General features: G+C 41.3%; 1 protein-coding gene across 1 annotated transcript in view; it reads left to right on the top strand.

Annotated features, from left to right (window-relative positions):
- Positions 1-23691, top strand: part of LOC102039047 (transportin-1) — a 112956-nt gene that overhangs the window by 3646 nt on the left and 85619 nt on the right. Inside the window, exon 2 of the mRNA XM_031065207.1 lies at positions 3861-4010. The gene's annotated coding sequence lies outside the window, so the exon portion shown is untranslated. The remainder of the gene's footprint in view (positions 1-3860; positions 4011-23691) is intronic.

Below are 23691 nucleotides of genomic sequence, written 5' to 3'. Positions count from 1 at the left end.
GTTTCGGAAGTTTTTTCATTCTGAATTTTGTGTGTGTTCCTTTTATTATAGTTGTAGGTTAATAAAGTATGTTTTTCTTTATTTCTAAGTTTGAGCCTGCTCTGCTCTATTCCTGGTCACATATCACAGCAGCCATTAAGGAGAATATATTTTCATGGGGGCACTGGCATTGCACCAGTGTCAAACCATGACAAGTCTGTACAAGGTATCTGTGAAAAATTCCTCTCAAAGGTAGTGAAACACTCACTTCAGATGCCTTTGCATCTTCTCAATGGCAAAGGGTCAAGCCTTGAGGAGTGGGGGCTATCAGCCTGTCACTATCAAGTAAGAAAGCGGCACGGACTCCAAGGAGGCTGGTTTGCACAACAACACCTTTAATGTGAAAAACTCTTCTCTTTTATAGACAGTTCAGATACATTCCACTTGATTGGCTAATCAACAAAAGCACTTTTCTCCCAAACAATCCTTGATGAGAACAGAAAAACAGAGAATAGGAAAACACCACCTGCAGGTTGTTTATAATAACAAGTTATCATCGTTTCTCTACAACTCCCTAAAAGTCTCACAAGTCTGCTGTGAGAAAACTTATCTTGTTTTCTTGCTCTCTGACCAGGCTGTCACATCCACATCAGCCCAGGATTTATTGTTGTTTGGCAATCCTCCGAGAATAGCAAACTTAAGAGTTCGCTGTGTCTCAGAGGTCTCACTCAGGGAAGTTGCTGGTTGCAGCTGCTGTGGGCCAAGAGAGCTCAAAGGGTCTTATTTTGGACTGCTGTTTATAGGGTTGCAAGAGAGGGCTTTAGCCATAATTTTTCATCCTGGCCACACTTCAGGTCCTGCCATTGGGAAATGGAATCCTTGCTTGTATCAGAAATAGTGTGGCCAGCAGGACCAGGGCAGTGATTGTTCCCCTTTACTTGGCATTGGTGAGGCTGCACCTCAAGTACTGTGTTCAGTTTTGGGCCCCTCACAACAAGAAAGACATTGAGGTTCTGGAGCATGTCCAGAGAAGGGCAATGGAGCTGGGGAAGGGTCTGGAGCACAAGTCTGATGAGGAGCAGCTGAGGGAGCTCAGGGGGCTCAGCCTGGGGAAAAGGGTGCTTGGGAGAGACCTTAACACTCTCTACAACTACCTGAAAGGAAGTTGTAGCCAGGTGGGGATTGGCCTCTTCTTCCAGTTAACATGTGACTGGAGAAGAGGAAATAGCCTCAAGTTGCACCAGGGGAGGTTTAGGTTGGGTATTAGGGAAAATTTCTGCTATGAAAGGGTTGTCAAGCCCTGACATAGGCTTCCCAAGACAGTGATGGAGTTACCATCCTTGGAGGGATTTGAAAGCTCTGTGGATGTGGCGCTTGAAAACATGGTTTGGTGGTGGACTTGGCAGTACTGGGTTAATGGTTAGACTTGATGATTTTAAAGGTCCTTTCCATCCTAAATGATTCTGTGATTCTGTGTCTAACTGTGGCTGCTAAAAATAATGCTTTCATTGTGGCTTGCAAGGGCTGTAAATAGTGTGTAAATGAAAGGAAAATGCCTTTGGCTTACTTCCTGGCCAGACACAACATTAATTCTGAATAACTGCTTATGGAGGACTGGATTACTTGGATATGAGCATACCTATCAGTGGATTATAGATATGCAAGGAAATAATAATTGGACATATTAAATTAGTGTAATAATAATTAGAGAGATTTTACCTTGAATTCAGAGAGCATTTCAGGTGAACCTGAGACTGATCAAGAGTTCAAGTAAGAATGTCCTCCTTTAGGATATTCTCCACCTGACCTTTGTTATTGACGTCTTCAAAATTTTAAGCAAAATGATAAAATTACTTTATTTGACTTCCTAAGTAATAATAATAATGATAATACTTGTCACATCTCATAACCACATTCTGTAGTTGACAGAGGTATGTCTGCTCATCTAGGTTTTGGTATTTTTATTTAAAATTGTAAATCTGTTCTCCTAGTAAAGTTTTTGGCCCTTGAAATGCAGTGCCCTGCAAGAACTTTTATTTTTACATTGTTTAGAAGTTGGTAGGTATTTAAAACCTGTAGTATAGGCAAAGTTATAGAAGTCTTTTAAATATATATGCATCGGGTGGATTCCTAGTTTATGAAGTTACTGAATTCTATGTAAGAGCAATGCTTGTAAATCAATATTTATAGTTACAGAGAATGAAAATTAGTGCTTCTTTAGGAAGTGTCTTGGTTTGAAAAGACAGGTGTCTGCTAAGGAAGGCAGGAGCCTTCCTTGAAATGGAAAATGTAAACCCCCTCCCTCGGAATTATTGTAATTTTGAAATTAAGGGGCTTTCAGGCAAAGATATGGGAATAGGAATAACAGTTCTTTACTAGGAAAATTAAAACAGCAGATGCAATAGTACAAACAAGAAAACAAACCACTGACAGAGATAGAATACAACCTGACACCCTGTGGGTCAGGGTGTTGGTAGCAGTCCAATTAAATGGTGGCTGTAGTCCTCCTGAAGTGACAAATGTGGTTCTGTTGAAGCAGTGATCCTGTAGGAGGGTGTAGTTTTCCTCTGAAGGTTCAGTGGTGGTGTAGATGGGCTTGGTCTTCCTCTGGAAATTCAGTGGAGAAGAAAGCTGCTTCTCTGGGGAATCCAGTGGGAAAAGGCTCCCTGTGGTGTTCCAAATCTCTGATTACACCCAGATAGGAATGCTTGGCTCCTCCCTCTGGGCAGAGCTTCTTGCAATGGGATGATGTAATTTTATCAGTCATGCAGTGACACTCAATGGCCCATTAACCAAAGATCTCTCCACGGAGGGAGGATTGGTTGTGGAAGAGATCAAGAAACTGCCCAATTAACAGAAGACAACTGCCCCGCCTCTAACAGATAGGAATAGAATACACACCTCCATTTCCAACCTAAGACAGGAAGACTGAAATATACTTTTAAATCTTGTTCTAATACTCGTATACAGCATTCTGGTTTTGGAACTCATAATCAGTTGATTAAAATTAATTTTAGTAATAACCCCTCTTTTTAAAAGTGCTATTTTTGTTCAACTAGCAATGGTTGCACTCAAAAGTATTTTTAATGGCCCTCAGTCAGTCATCATGGGTATGATAAGAGTCCTTGTGTTATGATGCACTAACTTTTGGTTTTAAAATAGTTTATATTTGAAAGTTATATCTCTTATTTTTCTCATATTTCTTTGGGGATGTTAATAGTTTTGAAGGCCTATAATAGATCTGTGTGTAAACTGTAACTCGGTGCAAATGAACTTTAAACATCCTTACTTTTTGCCAAAATCAGGGCTTCTCTTCTGGTTTGGGCTGAGGTAGAGTTAATTTATTTCACAGTGGCTCATATGGGACTGTGTTTTAGATTTGTACTGGAAACGATGATAACACAGGGATGTTTTAGTTACTGCTGAGCAGGGCTTACACAGAGCCAAGGCCTTTTCTACTTCTCACGCCAACCCACCAGTGGGTAGGCTGGGGGTGCACAACTGACCAAAAGCTAAAATGCTGATTAAAATTAGCTTTATCGGCTGATTTGTATTGTTGTAAACTTTAAATTTAAGTTTTCTTATACTATAAACTAATCCTTTCTATGTAGAACATCCATATCTCACTTTCAGCATGCTTCAGAAATAATACCAAGTTACTTATGCCCTTGGTTGAAGAACTAAACATGAATCTGCTCACAAGTGAACTCTAAAACTAAAAAACTTTGCTATGTAAATTGATGGTTGTATTTGGAAGGAGGGATAAGGAAATAAAGATTAATATTTATCACTGTAAGCTTTGATCTTGTTGCATTGTTCTGCAAATCTACTTTATCCTAAGAACTGATGGAAGTTATAAACACAATTATTTTCTCTTGCAGATGAGCCAACACGTTCCTTGAGTGGTCTTATCTTGAAGAATAATGTAAAAGCACATTTTCACAACTTTCCAAATGGAGTAACTGACTTCATTAAAAGTGAATGTTTGAACAACATTGGTGATTCCTCCCCCTTAATTAGAGCTACTGTAGGTAAGTTTACTCTTATTACTGTATTCTGCACACTGAAAATGTTATTGATATAAGTGAGAACTGTGCTAGTGAGAGTTATTAAACTCCTAAAACTATTTGCTTCTGATAATTGTCACAACTACATCACGATTTGATTCTGATATTAATCTTCAGTGTGGATATACAAATATATTTTTCTTTCCTATTTTCTTAAAACTGAATTAGCAATTCTGTTCATATCTCTTGAAATGTGACTGAACATGTTTACTTGAATCTGCTAAAATTCAGCTTGCTGCCAATTTTTATACCAAAAACAGGAGTAAGGTAAAGGTTCTGACTTCAGAACTATTTCAGCACTCCACTTGCATTAGTAAAACACTTCTGTTTGTGGATTTCCTCTTTGCTTCCCCATATGCACACCTCTTCAGGGAATCATTACACCAGATGTTACATACATTAACATAATGAGTTTATGTTTTTTAAATATCTTCTGTCAGACAACAGTAGATAACGTGTGGTGATCAGAACACCAGCTACAAGTGTTTTTGTTGTATGGTTGTTTTTTTTATATTTCCTAAATCCTGTGGTTTAGTACACCTCTTCCATAACGTGAATATTTGTTATTTTTACTTATTTCTAGGTAATGTTGGTTTTCTGTCTGCTCTTTGAGAATATGATTTCCCCCAATTATTGCAATTGTAATTTTCCTTGTCCACTCCAAAAACTAGAAAAAAAAGTGAAATTAATGTATATTTAAGTACAGTAGAGAAAAACAGGGATTGGATGCAAGTTCAGAAAGGCATTCAGCCTGTGTCAGCTGATTTCTGTTATAAAATAATGTCATAGTTTCACCCCTAAGTAACTAAGTACCACACAGATGCCTGCTCACTCCCCCATCTGTCCCCCCAGTGGGGAGGAGAATCAGGTTGAGATAAGAACAATTTAATAATTGAAACAAAATAATAATTTCAATAATAAAATTATACAAATAATATTACTAATTGTCACAAGAAGGACATAGAGTTACAGAAGCCAAGAGAAACAAGTGATGCGCAATACAGTTGCTCACCACCCACTGACTGATGCCCAGCACATCCCTGAGCAGCATTTGGCCCCTCATAGCCAACTCCCCCCAGTTTATATACTGGAATGATGTTCTATGGTGTGGAATATCCCCTTAGCTAGTTCAGATTGTTATAAATGATCAACAAGAAAGCCAAATCAATAAATGCGAAAAATTTTATTTTCGCAACCAAAATACAGTCCTTAAGAACCACAGCCAAAGAGACAGCATTGAGCCCGGGATCGACGCTGGGTGAACCTAGATCCGACCTCTATCGCATCGGATATCCCTCTGTTCACGAATGCCGTTTCCAGCGGGGCTGTTTTATACAGTTTTTTATGCCTGAGGCAGAGGTGCCCCGATTTCTTTTGTAACCCCACATATGTATGAAGGTTTCTTTCACTGTGCAGGGCTGGACAATTGCTGTTTCCTGGGTAGTGACAGGCACTGATCATGTCAGGGGAAGTCGCGTATTCAGATGTATGTTCCTTGGCAACTTTGGTTATCTTGATTGATGATATCTACCAAGTGATGATCGTCCTTGGATGTTCCCTGATGGCTTGGGAGGAAGCCCATCTCCATGCTGGCCACGTTCTTTTATTAGTAAACGAGGCATTGTTCTCCTGCTGCCACCAGGAGTTTTGTAATTCCAATGTGGTAATCTGTCTCCGGGTTGCTCATGGTCAGAGGCTCGTTGGATGTTAGATTCCGTTTACAATTTTTATTTCATACATTTTCCCTTTAAGCATGAATTACTTTATAATATATATTACAAGATCATCTGTCCCAGCTATGCTTCCTCCTGGTTTCTTTTGTGCAGTTCCTCACTGACAGAGCATGAGACACTGAAAAGCCCTTGTCTCAGGGTAAGCACTGCTCAGCAACAACCAAAATATCAGTGTGTTATCAGTATTATTCTCATACTGAATCCAAAACACAGGAATGTACCAGCTACTGAAAAGAAAATGAACTCTCCCAGCAGAAACCAGAACATTTTCCTCCTCTAATTCCATACTGTTTACATCATGCCGGGTCACACAGTTCCCAGTTCTCCATCACCTGTCTTTTGATAGATATACACACACATATACTCCCTTAGTCTATGGACTATGGACCCTGTAAGTCTGTTGAGTTCATTCACTCCAAGTGCCAGGTCCTGCAACTCCATGCACTGCTACAGGCTTGGGGCAGAGTGGCTGTTTTGTGGCAAAGTAGGATAGTTTCAGACAAAGTTTATTAAAAAAGCCCTCTGGTTGAGTCACAAGGTGCAGAAAGGACCGCCTTGCTTTCTAAAACTCCTCAGAGAGAGGAGCCTAGGTGCAGCTGGATCCAGTCTTAGCCCCAGACTTGGTTAACAGTTTACGTCTAAAGGATTATATAGGTGTAAATGAACCTTTATAGAACTTTATCCTGCAGGATTAAGGCTGACAAACCAGATGTATTTATAAATATATATATATGACTTATTATGATAATGATTAGACAAAAATATCTTAATCAGAATTATTTACTGCACAGTATAGGAGTTATAACGTCTAGTATAGTATAGTGCACTATTTTGAAGCAATATTAAAGCTAGTAAAAACAGTTAAGTAGAGATTGATGTTACTCACTCATACCAATGATTGTGAGCAAATCTCTTTTACTTGGCCTCGAGGAGTAACCTTGAGAGGTGTCCCCACTTAAGGGAGGAATCTCCACAGATACACGTCAAGGAGAGGTATGTTTAAAGACCCTGACATTAAAATTTGGGACTGGACTTTTATAGTATAAAGTGATTGACTGTCAGTCATATGTCTCCAGACCAGCTTTGTCAGCTCAGCAGCTTTAGATAAATTATCAGTAGTATAATTTGTTCCTTTATCCGGGTATTTTACCAGGTCTACCACATCTTCATCTCACTATCAGGGTGTTAAACTTTGGAATTGATGAGTCACACTGGTTTCAGCATTGTTCAACACCAAAAGGAGCAGGACTCCCCCTTCTTCATTTATCTCTGATAACTTTGCAAATAGGACATTGTTCAAGTTGTTTTCCCCATTCCAGGCAGAGCATCCTGCTACACTCTACCATGTGACTTCAGTCAATTGTTGTCTCATTAAATAGTAATGCAGGTATCTCTTGCCTTCATGCTATAAAAGCATTCACTGCATATGTGTACATTATCCTTAAATATGTTGAGGTACATCAATCTCCTAAGGTTTACTATTTTAACTCATGTGGTTTGATAGTATTAGCTATTTTATAATTATACATTACATGTTTACACACAAAGTTATTATCAAAATCAGTTAGAATTTAGCCAGAAATATTAAACAGAGCATAATAAAGAGTTAGCTATCGATTTTGGCAAACGAAACACTTATTATTTCAATTTATATACTTCTGGAAGGGTTAGTATCCTTATTTGTTGGATTAGGTACCACACCTATTGTAGTGGTTTTGGTTTGCCAACTTAAGATTTTCCTAATTTTGAGATTTTCTGGTTAACGCATTAAAGAGTGTGGTAGGTTTTGATGCTGGTCAATTACCAACGTACTTACTTCCTGTTGTGAGATAGGATTAGGAGAAATGCAAAGTAGGTTCAAAATTTTAAGAGGGTATAATAAAAATTTTATTAATAGTAACTAAAAGAAAAAAAAGTAGTAAGAATCAAAACAAACCCTTCAGAACACTTCTCCCCCCACAACCTTTTCTTTTCCATTGACAATGTAAAGAAACAAAACTTAAAATTTCTAGTCAGTTTACTACCTCTAAAATAGTCTTTCTTCAGTTTACTTAGGGAGACAAGTTCTTCTTGTTAATGTTATGGAGACTTCTCCACAAGAGGAAAAACAGTTCTCTCGTGATTCTCAATTTGGTCACAAATAGCAGCCTCCTGGGAGAAATCTGCTATTGTGAAGCCCCTCTCATTTTCCACAAGCCTTCCCACAGCTTGTTTATGGACTATGTTGACTTACGGGGTATTGTTTTAAAGATGAGTTGGTTAATGGCAAAAGTTCTCATTATGTATTTCTAAAATCGTTTTAATCCCTAGGAACAGAGATCATCTTTTCCTGGGGACACAGGACTACTCTTCTCTCTTTCTCTGTTCAAACTTTTCATGGGATCAGAGCTACTTTAATATCTGTTTACTTTAGCATGGAGGTTTTTGCTCGATATCAATTTGAACCCTTCATCTCCCCATAGTTTTATGTGTTATAGGGAAAAGAGTATTTTTCTCCATAGCTTACAAGAGGATTTTAGCTCTAAAATTAAGGCATCTCCTCATCCCTCCCATCTGGCACTTAATTTCATCCTCACTGACCATGATGTTTTCATGTTGTTCCTTTATATGCTTGTATTTTGTTCCTTTCTCTCACTCGAGGGAGGATTGAACCACTGAAAGGGTTAACATGTCACCTGGAGCCTGCAGATGGTCAACCTGACTCTGGTTGGGCTGGCTGCTATAGACTGCAGGAGCTGTGGCTGGAGGGGCAGCTCGGATTTAATCAGCCAGGCTAGAACAGCAGCAGCAGTACTCTTGGAGGGGGGGAGGTAGTGGTTTCTCCTTCCCCCTGCCAGACTGTTGTGGGCAACTTCTACAGGGGTAAAATCCCGGCGCCGACCTGGGGCTGCTCCTGGGGCCCAGTGGGTTTGGATGGGCCCCAGGCTGGAGGGGGGGTGTAGCAAGCAGCTAGATGTTAGCAAGGCCAGCTCCATCCGGGGCCCAGGGGAAGGGAGTCCAGCCCCGGAGCAGGGCTTTCCAGCCTGGCCCCGTGGTAGGGGTCGCCCACTCGTGTTACTTCGCTCCCAGCAGGAAGGGAAAGAAGAAGTTCCCAGGCTTCTTTAAACATGTGTTTTTCACAGAGGTATGTCTAGTTTACTAGTGGTTGGAAGCTTTGCATTACTTCCTTAAATGTCTCTCAGGCAAAACCATGACACATATATACACTGATTACTAATAAAAACCAGATTCTGATTAATAACAATATTACAATAACAAGTTGTAACATTAAGTCCAGAATGCCCATTGTGGTTGGAGACCATCTGTGTGAGTTGACGCAGGCAGGTGGCCAAAACAACCACAAAACAACGGCTGAAATGCAAGAAATAAATTTATTTCATTACCTCACTAAGTGGAGGATCCTGAAGCAACACCTGAGTGGAGACACACAAGCAGGAACACAGCACCATTAGATTCAGTCCTTCCTAGCGAGTGGTAGGGCTGCTGTTTGCACCCATTTATCAAGGACCTACACACACGTAGTTTGCCACTATGCTGTGATCTCCTCTGTGCTTTTTATGACCTCTGAGATTTGATCCTCCATCTGTTAAGACTGTGAGCTCAAGCATGTCTGTGAGAGGGTCTCCAAGTCTCTCCAAACACCTATGTTATCTCTACAGAGATTCTACTTCTCATAACAGACAGAGGATAAACAGCAGTAGGCATAATACATGGAGTTTCCTGCACTGTTATTCTCCAGGCCTTGGCATTCCCAGCTACAAGGTCCCTTGAGCAAATCTACCTTCCTTCTCGCCATTCTTCTGCTTTTACCTGTTTCCTTCCAACAGCATCCAAACAAGTTGTTCCACTAGTTATGTTCTCCATCCCTTTTTATTTGCTCTAGGACACAATGTATTTTTTTCCACATCATTTGGGACAGTGATTAGTGTTTTCCAACTTTCCATTTTCAGTTGTTTTACTAGTTTGTGTAGGTCAGGATGTTCCAACAGCTTTTTGACCAGGGTAATGTCCCTTCCATTAGGTGTTGGAGACAAAGTGTCATATAACACAAAGTTGCTGTATATGTTCTAGAACACAGTTTCTTGTAGGAAATAGTTGACATCACATACTGCTATGTTAATAAAGTTACGAATTCATAGATTGGAGTGGTTAGAAAGCTGGATCTTTGTGTTATTTACTGTTAGCACAGGGGTTCTTAAACATGCACATCCTTGTCCTATGTATACCTGGACAGATTCAGGATCGTTGTCGGAGTACATTTCAAAGTGACAAATGCTTTGTTCTGCTTCTAAACAGGTATCTTGGGCTTTTTAAATGTTACTTTAACATCTACGTCCCTGTCATACTCTCACCATACAAGCATCTACCTCAATTGTTTGCCGTGTGTGTGGGATTGTTTTTGAAAGCCTATGTTCAGTGTTGCAACGGATAGAGTATGGTTTTGTTGTGATTTAGTCCCAGTGTAATGATTTGGTATATGGTATTGTCATGATTTAGGAATGGTATTTTCAAATGTAATACTCCTGTTAAAACCACGTGCTGCTTCCCTCCCTCACCAATTTGAGGCACAAAAGACAAAGATCACAGGCTGAGATAAGAACAATTTACTTGAAACAGCAATGAGATAAGGAAACCAACAGTAACAGCAACAATATTAATAATAAAAGGTATAAGAAAAAGAAACTATTTACATAGAAAGCCCGTGACAATAGACAATACTGGACTGCTCCACCCACCATGTTTTCTCAACCCCTCTGAAGCAAGTCTTTTTCTCCCCTCCCCTAGCAATGACCAGAGGTGGTATAGAATAACCTCTGAGCACTAACCATGCCCCCTTCCTGCTACTGCAAAAAATTAACTCTGTCCTGGCCGGAAGTAGGCTAGGTATTAGCGACTGGGTCATAGTAACATCTGATTGAAGACCACCAGGATTGAAATTCCCTCTGAAATTTAGTTACATTGTCCCAAATTACCTTTCAAATTTCAATAAATAAAAAATCCATTTCCTCATTCTCTAATTATTGCAGCACTGGTAGTTTGTAGCCATAAGTGAGCTTGGATGCAGCTTAGTGCTAGACACATTACATTGAGTAATTCCTGAAGCATCAGCCAGTAATTAATTATCAGCATTTCAATATTTTTCTATCTCAGAAAAGAAAGTTGAAGCTAACCACTTAGTGTTTCCTAAAGCAGATAAGGAGGACTCTAAAGATTGCTCTATAGTACTCAAATCACTAATGGTTGTAACTAATTTTTTAGCCAGGGTTTCAAGATCAATGCTGTTTAATACCCCCATCCCAGTTCAAAATATACCAGTTACATCCTTCCTAAAAGAAGTTAATGTCCTCTTGTTCAGCCTGGCATACTATCGAAGAGAAGAGGTAAGTATAAAAGGCAAACACTTTGGTCTGATAGCTGTAACATCAGTTTGCATGGACATTTCTACTTTTTTTAAAGACCTGTCTTGGTTTAAGACAATTTAAGGGGACAAACACTCCAAAATTAGTAATCTCCCATTTATTTTTAACCATTTCCTTTCCATCAATAAGGAGAAATGAATACAAGTAGCTATAAATTAAAAAATGACAGTTTACTAAAAAAGGAAACAGCAACAGGCAAAAAATAACAGTAAATAATCACTATATACAAAATTGCGAAATCTCATTAACTCCCTGGGATCAAAGAGAAACAAAATGGTGGAGAAACCCCTCCCTCAAAATGGCGCCTTCCACTGATGACCTCGTGGCTTGAAAGACAAAGGGAAAATGGCAGACAAACCCTTCCCCCCAAGATGGCACCCTCAGTCAAACATGTGTGGAGAGACAATGTCGCAGTTGAGACAGAAACGACACAATGCTCTGAGGTTCATGTGGCAATAGCAAAACTTTATTGTTCCCCACTTGCATTTATATGGTTGACCCCGATTGGCTAGAATCTTGGTGCCACCCAGTTCACTGACCAATAGCTGCCTGTGTATGTGCTCATCAGGGATTGGCTGGCGTCTGTTCTCTGCAGCCAAGTCCTTTTGCCTCTCAGTGCTCTCTCTCCCAAAGATGTTTCCTTTCTATCACAGGTATAGGCTGATTGAGTTAAGGTCAGGGTTACTTGTGCCTGTGAGGCTTTCAGGCCAGCTGATAGCTGTCACAGTTCCCCCTTTTTGTTGTTCTACTACAGAGGCAGTCCTTGTCATCCTCTGCGGGGCCCTTCGCAGACAGGACGACAAACACGGCACAATCAGTAAAACAATTATGATAACACAAAGGTGCTGAGCCCAGTTTGAATGAGGCTCTTCACCCAACTTGACAAGCCTAACCTTTCCAGCCATTAATCTAAAATCTTTCCCACAACACACGTGATCAAATTTTTTACAACCATGTCCAGGAGCTAATGAAAAAAGATCAGTAAGAGCACAATTTCACTGGGTGGCATGCTGCAGGCTATTTACATCTATAACTGAATCACTCAAACTTAAGGAAGTTTCATTTATTATTTGTTTTAAACAAGACAATTAAAAAAACTATCAGAGGAAACACTTTGCTTTCTTTTTTCAGTTTGGTCTTCCTGGTGTATTGTCACAGACATTTCTTTTATGAAAAATCCTCTCTTAGGATTTTCCTGCTCAGTCTGAGAGAGCTGGTTTGTTATTCATTCTTTACTTTCTATTGTTAGGTAGCTAGCAGCTTCTGGAAACTCTCCTTTCTTTTTCTTTTTAGTATAGTTATACTAGATGTATATATCATAACGTAATAAATCAAGCCTTCTGATCATGGAGCCCATCTCATCTCTTCCTTCACCCCAAAAACCCTTGTGACAACCGTCAACAGTGTATAATTAAAAGTTTCACATCTTTCTGCTAGTAATGTCTTTTAGTTGTTTGACTCTTGAGGTTTAAGTGAAGTCATAGGTAAATTGTCATTCCAAAGGTTCCATATTTCCATACAGCAGGTGCAAAAGGTTGTTCTGGTTACTGTTCTACGGCGTCTGCTGTGGGGCCATCAGGGAGGCGTTGTTGGTTGTGATCCAGGACAGAGCATAGAGCAGGATACATGCACCGAGCAGGTACCCGTTGAATGAATCTGTGGAAATACAGACATACCTGCACCCCCAAGTGACAAGGTCCCAAGGACCTTCCCATTTATTGGTAATGAGGTCCCTTACCAGTACCTTAGATTTGGGCAACTCGACGTCACTAGAAGACTGTAATGATAAAAAATTATTTAAAATAACAGGGTTTGGGGAGTTTGGCAATATCGTGAGATGATTCAGCATATACAAAGCTTTGGCAACCCTACTCTGCAGGGTTTCACCACACATTCCCTCTTTTTGTTTTTCAAAGATACGCTTTAAAGTGCCATGGGCATGCTCAACAATGGCTTGTCTTGTAGGGGAATGAGGAATAAGAGTGTGGTGTGACACACGTCAGAGTTGTAGAAATTGTCAAGTGTTCTGTGAGACATATGTAGGGCCATTGTCAGTTTTTATAGTGTGAGGGATGCCTAGGGCAGCAAAGGCTAATCGCTAATGTGCGATAGCATCACGAGTTCTTTCTCCAGTGTGGTCTGAGGTTCATATGGCAGATGAAAAAGTGTCTATTGAAACATGCATGTATTTTAGGCGACCAAATTCCAAGATGTGTGTGACATCTGTTTGCTAAACTTGTAAGACTTGCAGACTACGGGGGTTTACTCTCATCTGCAGTGGCGCACTGTGGCCTTGACAGTCAGCACAAGTATTAACAATATTGCGTGCCTCTGTATTTGTTAACAGGAATTGTCGTTGTAGGGCTCGAACACCTTGATGGAAAAAGGCATGTGATGCTCTTGCTTGTGCTAGCATATCTGGTTGTGGCGCTGTCCAGGCAGGGCTAGATAGCTAATCAGCTCAGGCATTACCTTCTGCAATAAAGCCAGGCAAGTTTGTATGACTCCGAATATGCAATATATAATAGGGACATGTTCTGACTTGGGTTGTATGCCACAAAGTTTTTAACAATTCAAATAGTGCAGCATTATCAATTTCTTTTAACAGTACTCGGTCCAATTGTTGTGTGATGTCTGCAACATAAGCAGAATCAGTTGCAATATTTAAAGGAACATGAGGAAAATGTTGAAAAGCCATGGCTACAGCACGTTATTCAAGTAGCTGAGGTGATCTACCATCGCGACCCTCTAGTGTTTGCCATTCATTGTTATCTTTCCAGGTCACAATGGCTTTTCCTGTTTTCTCAGACTTATCAGTAAAAACCGTGAGACCTTTCAGGGGTGTGCGATGGTTTAGTGGTTTCAGAGACAATGCAGTGGTCTCACTTAATTGCAAGAGTTTATGACTGGGTGATAAGTGTGACCTCAAGAGTCAAACCTCAAGAGTAATTTGCTTTGTAAAGTTTTGTAAAGCACTTTGTAGCACTGTGCTATTTGCAAAGCACCATTCAAAATATTCCTCTTGTACTGGTGTCATAATTTTTGAGGGATCTTTAGCATTCAGCTGCAAACACCTTTGACGGCATTTAATAATTAGTTGTGCAATTAATTAAAAAATAGTAGGTGATGTCTTTTTAGGTTGATGGGGCAAAAAGGTCCTTTCTAAAATGTGTAGTGGGTCAGACCACTGAGTGTCCCATTGACCACTGATTCCTGTAGGATGTAAATGAACAATGACAATAAACACTGTAATACAAACTTCAGGACATATTTGATAAATTTGTCTGTTTGTTATGGCCCACTCTACTGTTTCAAGTGCAGTTTTTACCTCTGGAATAATTTCCTTGGACAGGTTAACTCAGGGTCACCTTTGAAAATATTAAACAAAGGTGATAATTGTGGGGTGGTTAACCCTAAGTAAGGTCTTACCCAGTTGATGATACCCAAAAGTTTTTGTGCATCATTTAAGGTTTGAACTTTGGTTGAAAATTGAATTGTTCGCGGCTATATTGTTTGATCTACTATTTTAACTCCCAGGTACTTCCATGAGGGTTGCTGCTGCAGCTTTTCTGGTGCAATTTGCAACCGTAACTCTTGCAGTGCTTGCTTCAAACTTGGCTGAATCTTCACAAGGCCTTCTGTGGTTGGGGTTGCTATCAAGATGTCATCCATATAATGATAACAGTATGCTCCTGGGAATTGTTCTCTCACTATTGAGAGTGCCTGTGCAAGATACCATTGACAAATTAATGGCCCATTTTTCATACCCTATGGCAGCATCTTCCATTGATATTGCTCGACTGGTGCTGCATGATTGATGGAGGGCACTGTAAATGCAAACTTTAGGATATCATCAGGATGCAAGGGAATAGTGAAAAAACGATATTTCAAATCGACAATCAAAATGTCTCAGTCAGCAGGTATCATAGCTGGGGATGGCATTTCAGGCTGTAAAGCACACATACTTTCTATAACTGCATTAATTTTCCTTAACTCATGGAGTAATCTCCATTTACCTGTTTTCTTTTTAATTACAAACACAGGGGTGCTCCATGGACTTCTTGATGGCTCAATATGTCCTTGATTTAATTGTTCCTGAACTAGGAATTTAAGGGCATTTAGTTTTTCTGTTTCGAGGGGCCACTGATAAACTCACATGGGCTGTTCAGTGAGCCACTTCAAGGCCAATGTAGGATGCTTTACACTCTTCAGCACAGTGGCCCCTGTTAAAAATCTGTTCCTACCTGAATTCTTCACGCTAAGACATCTCTTCTCTACAAGTTCAGTGGCACAGCAGTAACATAGGGACGAATTGTGGCTGTCTTTCTGAATTCTTAACTAACAGAGGTTTACTACTTAAGTAACTTTGTGTGGTATCCTCAAGGCCATCAACAACAGACCTCACAGCTGTGGTAGGCCATGATTGAGGCTATGTGTTGGCAGATATGATGGTAACATCTGTTCTAGTATTTATCATCTCACAAACTTTGATGTGAGATGGATTTGTCTTAGGCATTTGAAGTGTACATACTATGTTTGGTCTTCGATCAGAAATGACTTGTGTCTAGTACACTTGAGGTTTTCCTGTCGATCCGAAGCCTTGGTCTCCTCGCAGCTTTGGGTTTGTTTTAGGAACACAAGACTTAAAAGGAATGAGTTGGGCAATGCGAGTTTTTGCTGGGATGGTCACAGGAGGAGTAGGTGTTGATACCATGGCACATATCTGTCCCATATAGTCTGCATCTATAACACCTGGGTGAACAAAAATACCTTGCAACGTTGCACTTGATCTTCTTAACAATCGTGCACTCAACCCTCTCCCTATAGGCCCATGGGTCTCAAGGGGAACTTTATGCACTTTTAAAGAGTCTATAGTTATTGCAGTCTGTGGAAATATCTATTCCAGCTGAGCCTCTTGTTCTCCCTGTGAGCTGGTCACATAGGCTTGCACTGGGGGACAGGAAGGTGCTTGTGTCTGCGCACACTTCCCCGTCACACTCTTGTTCTTGTTTCCCTGTTCCCTGAGAGGTTGTCCATCAATGTGGAATTTAGACCTACAGTCTTTGGCAAAGTGACCGGGTTTTCTACATCAGTTACAGTTTCCTACTGTAGGCACAGTTCCTTGTTTTTGGTGTGTCTCTCATGAGTTGGACTTGCGGGGAACGTGGCCTTGTTGCCTACATCTATAACGTTGGCATGACAACCTCACAGCAGTTGCGAAAGAGTTGGCTAACAAAGCCATGCTATATGATTCAGTTCTAACTTTAGTATATGCATCAGTCATTTCATCTAAGGATGGATTTTCTTTTGGTAATAGATCTATAGCTCTCTAGCAGTCTTCATTTGCATTGTGTCATGCTAATTGCAAAATCAGCTGATTCCTTGCATCATTGTTTACTCTTTGTTTTTCCATTGCATCCTGTAATCATTCTATGAATTGCATATAATTGCATCTCCCTACCGGCACTTTCAGTGCCAGGCACCACTCGGCTTCTGGGTTCTGTTTGCACACCGAGGCTGTGAGTGGGCATGCCAAGCGGTGGCTGGGCTCTCCAATCGGCCGCAGGCAGAGGAGGACTGAGCAGGTTTATGGTAATATGGGGCATGGAACAAAGCGCATATGGCTCTGGTAGATGCAGTGTGGGCGGACCTGGGTGCTGCACATGTGCACTCGATGCCAGCAGTGAGGGGGCTCCGACGGCGTGGCAGGGGGGCTCTGCAGGGTTAGAGAATTCGAATGAAAGCCGCTCCCTTTCTGGTTTGTCATCCGCCCTCTCCGCTTGCAAATCCGATGTGGCACCTATTCCCCTGACCACTCCTCCCGGTGCCCTGCCATTTTGGGATGTTTCTTTCACTCTGCCATTTTGGGATGTTTCGGCAGGTGGTGCCTGCGGTGCATGCGTGCTGCCATCTTGGGATTTTTGGGTGGGCAGTGCCCACAGCGTCTCTGCTGCTGCTTTCGCATTCTGCTCGGCTTTTATCAGTTTTAATGTATCTAGCACCAACTTCCAGGTAGTCATAATACTCATAGCAGTCTCGTTTCCTTGAGAGGCTGACTTAAAAATCAATTTACCAGCTTGTTCCCAGGTTTTAATACTGAAAGCAGATTCTGTAGTGGTTTCTACACCCTGGCTTCTGCAAAACTGTAATAAAGTTTTCAGAGACTGTTCATCGTATTTAATCCCTCTTTTGCTCAACATAAAGGTCCATACATTCACTACAGCTTTATCTTCTGTTGAAACTTGTCCCCCCTTGTTCCCAGTGGCTCGCCCTATTATTTACATGTCTGGACTGTTACATCTCTCCATGCTGTCGGCAGCTCTTCAGGCTGCTCTCTCCCCTCTGGGCTCCATCTCCCCACTCTCCACATGGCTAGGCTATCACCATCACATCGGGGGTCACCATTTTTCGCAGTTGAGACGGACACCACACGACACTCCAAGGTTCATGTGGCAATAGAAAAACTTTATTGTTCCCCACTTGCATTTATATGGTTGACCCCGATTGGCTAGAATCTTGGTGCCACCCAGTTCACTGACCAATAGCTGCCTGTGTATGTGCTCGTCAGGGATTGGCTGGCGTCCGTTCTCTGCAGCCAAGTCCTTCCGCCTCTCAGTGCTCTCTCTCCCAAAGATGTTTCCTTTCTATCACAGGTATAGGCTGATCAAGTTAAGGTCAGAGTTACTTGTGCCTGCGAGGCTTTCAGGCCAGCTGATAGCCGTCACAAGACAAAGGGGAAATTACTGACAAACTTTGCTTGCCTCAACTTTACCCCTGAAACAAAAAACTGGGATGTAGAAACTTATAAATCAGTTCTGGTGGCAGATGGCAATTACTGACATTGTCCTTGAAGCTCCAGCCCTGCAGTATTAGCTTCCTCTGCTTCCTTTTGGCAGTTGCATTGGTGTGTGTATGTGACGTCATTGCTGCCTCTAACTGCCTTTTGCCACCCACTTGACTCAGCCAGGGTCAGTGCTGCTGTCTCCAAGCTGTTGGTGTTTTGCAAGGGGGGAAGAAACTGTCTCTGCAAGCACTGGAAACGGCACCCCCCCAGGCCCGACTGGCTCTGTCTCCATGCTGCCAACAGATGTTGCAAAGTTCACTCTGAAACAGTTTTAATTGCTAAATGCAGATTCTCAGCTTGCTACATTTGCCAGTCTAGAGACTAGCCCAAAGCAACCCCCTCTGGAGGCCAGAGAGAAACAAAGGAAAACCAAAGGGGAGCCTCCGCCTAGCACTGCCTCAGTTCTCTCCCTGCAAGAAGGAAAGGAAAAGAGCCAGAACCAAGAGGCAAGAGAGCTCCTGCCTGAGTGCCCTGAACTTAATAAGAGGCTTTAACAAAGGGCTCCGTTTCCAGCCATGTTGCCGGGTCTTAAAGAAACACTAACAATTTTGGGCACAGATAGATATGGAATACAATAATTTTGGGTTACCCAGGACAAGACCAAGAGGGATTAGACAATATGTGTTGTCCTACCAATTTGACTGCATAGGGCCCAACCAGTGAGATGTTTGGGGTCAGTTTTACAGGCTTTTTGATAATTTTGGTGTACTCATGGAAGGAATGCTAGGCACCCTTATGCACTCCAGGATATATACTCAGCTTCTATGTCATAATGAATTAAAACTGTGTTTTTCTGTTTCACTTTGCAGTCCTTTAGATTTGGGGTGAGACAAGCTGGTGATGTTCCATGTTTTGTGTTTCTATTTTGGCTGTGTCTTTAGTAGACTTTCAAAGGACTTCTACTAATGCATGACACCACCATGTACCAGTTGTAGGGGGACCTTTGTAGACAGATACATACTGGCCCATGGGATCTGTCTTGTTTGCTGCAAGTTCATGCTTAAGCAGGCCTCCAAGTGTATTGGAGGATATTGGTATCTACTGTAGCGTTCCTGGTGTTACTATCAGGATGATGACCAATAGCAGCCATTGACCTGTAAAATAAAATAATGTATATCTCAGCAGATGCACCAGATGGGACAGGTTAGTTTCCTTAGTTGAAAATGTGGTAAATACCCATCTGGAACTGATTCTGTGTTGGTGACCATTAGAGTCAGTAGCCACCCAGGCTAGTGGTGCTTGAGTGTCCCTTAGAGTCATAGGTACAATTCCAGTTTGGGGTAATTTGACCATGACTGGTTGGCCTAATTTTAAATTCTCCTGAAAGGCTTCAATTTTATCATTTGAACTTGATTCAAGATATATGGTGCTCAAGAAAGCTAATGAAACAGGACTACCCATTGGTTCATATCAGTTATTTATCTCATATAATACAGAGGGTAACCTTTCATCTCATCCAGATTTATGTGGTCTAAGGTAGTGTTTCAGCAAACCATTGGTATACCCCACCATTCCATTTGCTTGAGGATAATAAGGTACATGAAAAAACCCATTTGATACTTTTCTCTCTGTGCCTGTCTTGCACCATCACACTGGTGAAGTGTGATTGTTACTCTGTATAGAATCTGGAATAGGGAGACTGGAAAACCAATTACAGAGTCCTTAAAGAGTAGCTTTGGCATCATTTTGCCTGCTTTTAGTAGCAACTAACAGTCCAGATACCACTTCCATACCTCTTAGGATGTACTTGTAACCATTCGATGTCTTCAGAGGTCCAATATCATCTATTTGCCAAGTGGACCACAGTGCCTTGTTATTTTTGATAAGTAAAGATAGTGCCTGGTCTGGGTGATTTTGTACAAGTCTTAATTGGCACTGGGGACATTGTGTGAGAATGTGTTTACACATCTTCCTGGTCAATGGCCAACCTCTACTTTGTTATGCAAAAAATAAAACCTCCAGTATGCCCCAATTTACAGTGTAACCACTCACCCAATCAATACCAATGTTGGGGATCCTCCAAGTGATCAGTTTTTATCTTTCTATTTTTTGCCATATGATCCACCTTGGTGTTTCAATTGGTCTATAAGGATTGAGTATATTGGCATGAGCTTTGAACTATCCTTTGTGGGTTGGTTGGGATTGAGCCTGTACCAAGAACCATATCCAGTCTTCCTTCTGCCAAACCTCCTTTCCATTTACCAACCTAATGCTTTCCGTAGACACCAGCACTGTATGGCATTAGCCCAAACATATATTGTCCTTTCTTTCTCATTTACTGCAAGTAGCTCAGCCTTTAATTCTTCCACCTGTGCATTTCCCATATCTTATTATTCTACTTCCATTCCTGTCTGAAAGTTAAGAGCAACTGCTCTGTACTTCCATTTGCCATCAATACGTTTGGCTGAGGCATCAGTGAACCAGGTATCTAACTTCAGAGTCTGAAGTTAATGGGGGAGCATCCTGTATAGGACTAGGCTTATATGGCTGTTGCAAAGCCAGCATATCTGGGGTCACAGGTATCTGCAATTCTGTAGGTTTTTTCAGTCCTTTAGTTATATCCATCTGATCTGTGAGTCCTGAGAAATACGCATACCATTTGTGTACCATTGTTTTTTGTGTAATCCCATTAGGCGCAGAGCATTGCCTTTTTCAATACTGGCTAACAAGTTAAAAGGTCCTTGGATTTGCACAGGTTGGAGCTGTTGAATTTTCTCTACCTGTTTGAGTTTTGAGTGCTCGGGTCAGAGACAATAATCCCTTTTCCCAGACAGCGTATCTCTTTTCAGTATCTTTTAATGCTGTGAAACTGAACCCTTTTGGTTATTTGGGTCCATGAGAGCCTTTCTGGAACATATTAAGTCCCATGTTCAGCAAAACCCCATTCAACTGTTATAGGATCACTGGGATGAACTGGTCCTAGTGATTGATATGTTTTTAATTCTTCTATTAGTGTTTGCAAAGCCTGTTTGTGACTATCAAGCCACTCCCGTGGTCTGGTTTTTCGTCATTACTGAGTACAATGGCCTCACTATTATAGAAAATCCAGGTACATGATTTCTCCAATATCTTAAAGTACCCATGATCTTTTGAAGTTCCTTTTTAGTAGTCAGGATGGGCTTAGCATCCAATTTTGTAATGGTTTTCTCTGGGATTACAGCCTGACCAGAAATCTACCAGGCTCCCTGGAATTTTACCTCCTTAGAGGGGTCTTGGCATTGAGCAGAGAGCACTTCTATCCCCTCATCATTTAATTTATTCCATATATCCTGTGCTGTTGATCTTACCTAACCTTCCCCTTCACCCCCTATCAACACATCATCGATGTATTGATAAATTTGTACCCCTCCCAGGATTTCTATTTATTGAAGGAATTTAGCTAGAGCATTGTGTGCTATTGTGGGTGAATGCTTATAGCCTTGGGGTAGGCAATTAAAGGTATATTATGTCCCCTCCCAAGTACATGCAAATTTGGGCTTTTCTTCTTCCTGAACTGGAACCATGAAGAACATGTCTTTTACATCTAAAACTGCCATCCATTTAGGTGCAGCTACTTGCAGGGTAGCAGTGAGACTAGCAGTGTTTGTGACTGCAACAGGGAATGGTCCTGTGTTGGCATTCAGCCACCAATAATCAGTAGTTAAGCATCAGCTCCCATTTCCTTACTGGCCTAACAGGAGAATTGTATGGGGAGTGTGTCCTAAATAAAATACCCCTGTATTCTATATCCCTAATTACTTAATTTATCCCTTCTCTGGCTGCAGGGGAAACAGGATACTGTTTGATATTAGTTGCAGTAGAACCAGGTAAAAATGCAGACATTTTTAATAGATTATTTTTCCTATTTTCTCCAGAAAATTTGCTATTTGGAGTTTAGTTTTTCAGCATCTGTGGAGGTGATTAGACATATTTGGGCTCCTATATCAATTAGAAAATTCAAAGTTTCTTTTCTAGGTCTTACTGGTAAGTAGATATGGGGCCCATCCTTATAAGACCATTGATAGGTTATAATGGGCCACTGATGAGGCCCAAGCATTTTTTCCTTTTTGTGTTTCTGTTGTCTCAGAAGGGTTGGGGGGATGGACAGTGGTTTTCCTGTGGAAAGTTTTTGTTTTTTGTGTTTCCCCCTTGTTGTACTACTTTGACTAAGTCTGCTATTACTGCAGTGGGTTGTCCCCTCAGAACTGCAAAGGAAATACCTAAAGTCAATGCCATCCTCCACAGCTCATTTCAATCTTCCCAGAAGTGAACTGGGGTTTTTGATCTTTCTATTATCTTGGGTGGGGTATGTTCACATTTCAGTTGTTGAGCTCCTCTCAATAGCCTGATTTTGTTCTCCGTGATGAGTTTCCTAGCCTATTTTCTTTGTGTTGTTTATATCATGCAAGAGTCCTGCCCACATGGGGATAGGTCATCTCAGGGCTTGGGGATCTTGCAATGCTTCATTATGCATTACATCTCTTCTAATTTCATCTCATTGCCCCACTAAATAAGTTTTTAACAATGTTGAGGCTCCTCTCAACAGAGGTCTTAATATATTAGGATACACCTCTGCAGAGATTGGTGTCTTCATTTGCACAACTGTACACTTCCCAGAGGCAAACCTGCCTTTGTACCAGTGGTGGCAATTTCATTAGCTGACTGTATGGGTATGGAGACTGATTCTCTTTCCATAACATCTATTCCTCCTGCCCAACATGCAACCCTGCTGATTATGGAATGGGGTTGATTGGTAGGCTCAGGTCCTAGATATAATAAGACTCTCGGCCCTCAGTATCTGTCAGCTTCATTTCCATCCAGCAATATTCTGTCTCCCCCCGAGAGGCTCAGTCTCCATAAATACTTAGTTTCTGACACCCCTGGTTATTGTCCATATTTTTCCTGTAGATTTGCCAATTGCAGGGGGTCCCAGGGAGTAGTTCTGACCATGTTCCTCCTGACCTTGAGGTCCTTCAGACACTTTGGTCTTAATTATGGGTCTCATTTTTAATTCTGGAACCTCTTCCACTTTAGGAGCTAGCAGTTCAATTGTTTCATCGGAGCTGGAGAAGGGTCTGGAGCACAAGTCTGATGAGGAGAAGCTGAGGGAGCTTGGGGTCTCAGCCTAGAAAAAAAGGAGACTGAGGGGGGACCTTATTGCTCTCTACGACTACCTGAAAGAAGATTGTAGCCAGGTGCGGGTCAGTCTCTTCTTCCAGGTAACAAGTGACAGGATGAGAGGAAATGGCCTCAAGTTGTGCTAGGGGAGGTTTAGATTGGATATTAGGAAACATTTATTCACTGAAATGGTTGTAAAGCATTGGAACGGGCTGCCCAGACAAGTGATGGAGTCACCATCCCTGGAAGTGTTCAAAAAATATGTGGATATGGCACTTGAGGACATGGTTTAGTGGTGAACATGGTGGTGGTGCTGGGTTAATGGTTGGAGTTGATGATCTATGTCACAGACATTTCTTTTATGAAAAATCCTCTCTTAGGATTTTCCTACTGAACCTGAGAAGTTCAGCAGCCAGACATAAACAATAGGTTATCTGCTTCTGTGGAATGCAGCAGGTCAGTTCTGGATTGGCCCAGATTGAGTGTTTGGAGGTAATGGCCAATCCGGAACTGAGCTCTCTCGGACACAGTCCGAGAGAGCAAGGTTTGTT

The sequence above is a fragment of the Geospiza fortis genome, unplaced genomic scaffold, assembly GCF_000277835.1.
Source record: "Geospiza fortis unplaced genomic scaffold, GeoFor_1.0 scaffold245, whole genome shotgun sequence".
Lineage (NCBI taxonomy): Eukaryota > Metazoa > Chordata > Aves > Passeriformes > Thraupidae > Geospiza > Geospiza fortis.
Note: the sequence above shows the minus strand (reverse complement) of the source record. Positions and strands in the feature narration are given on the sequence as shown.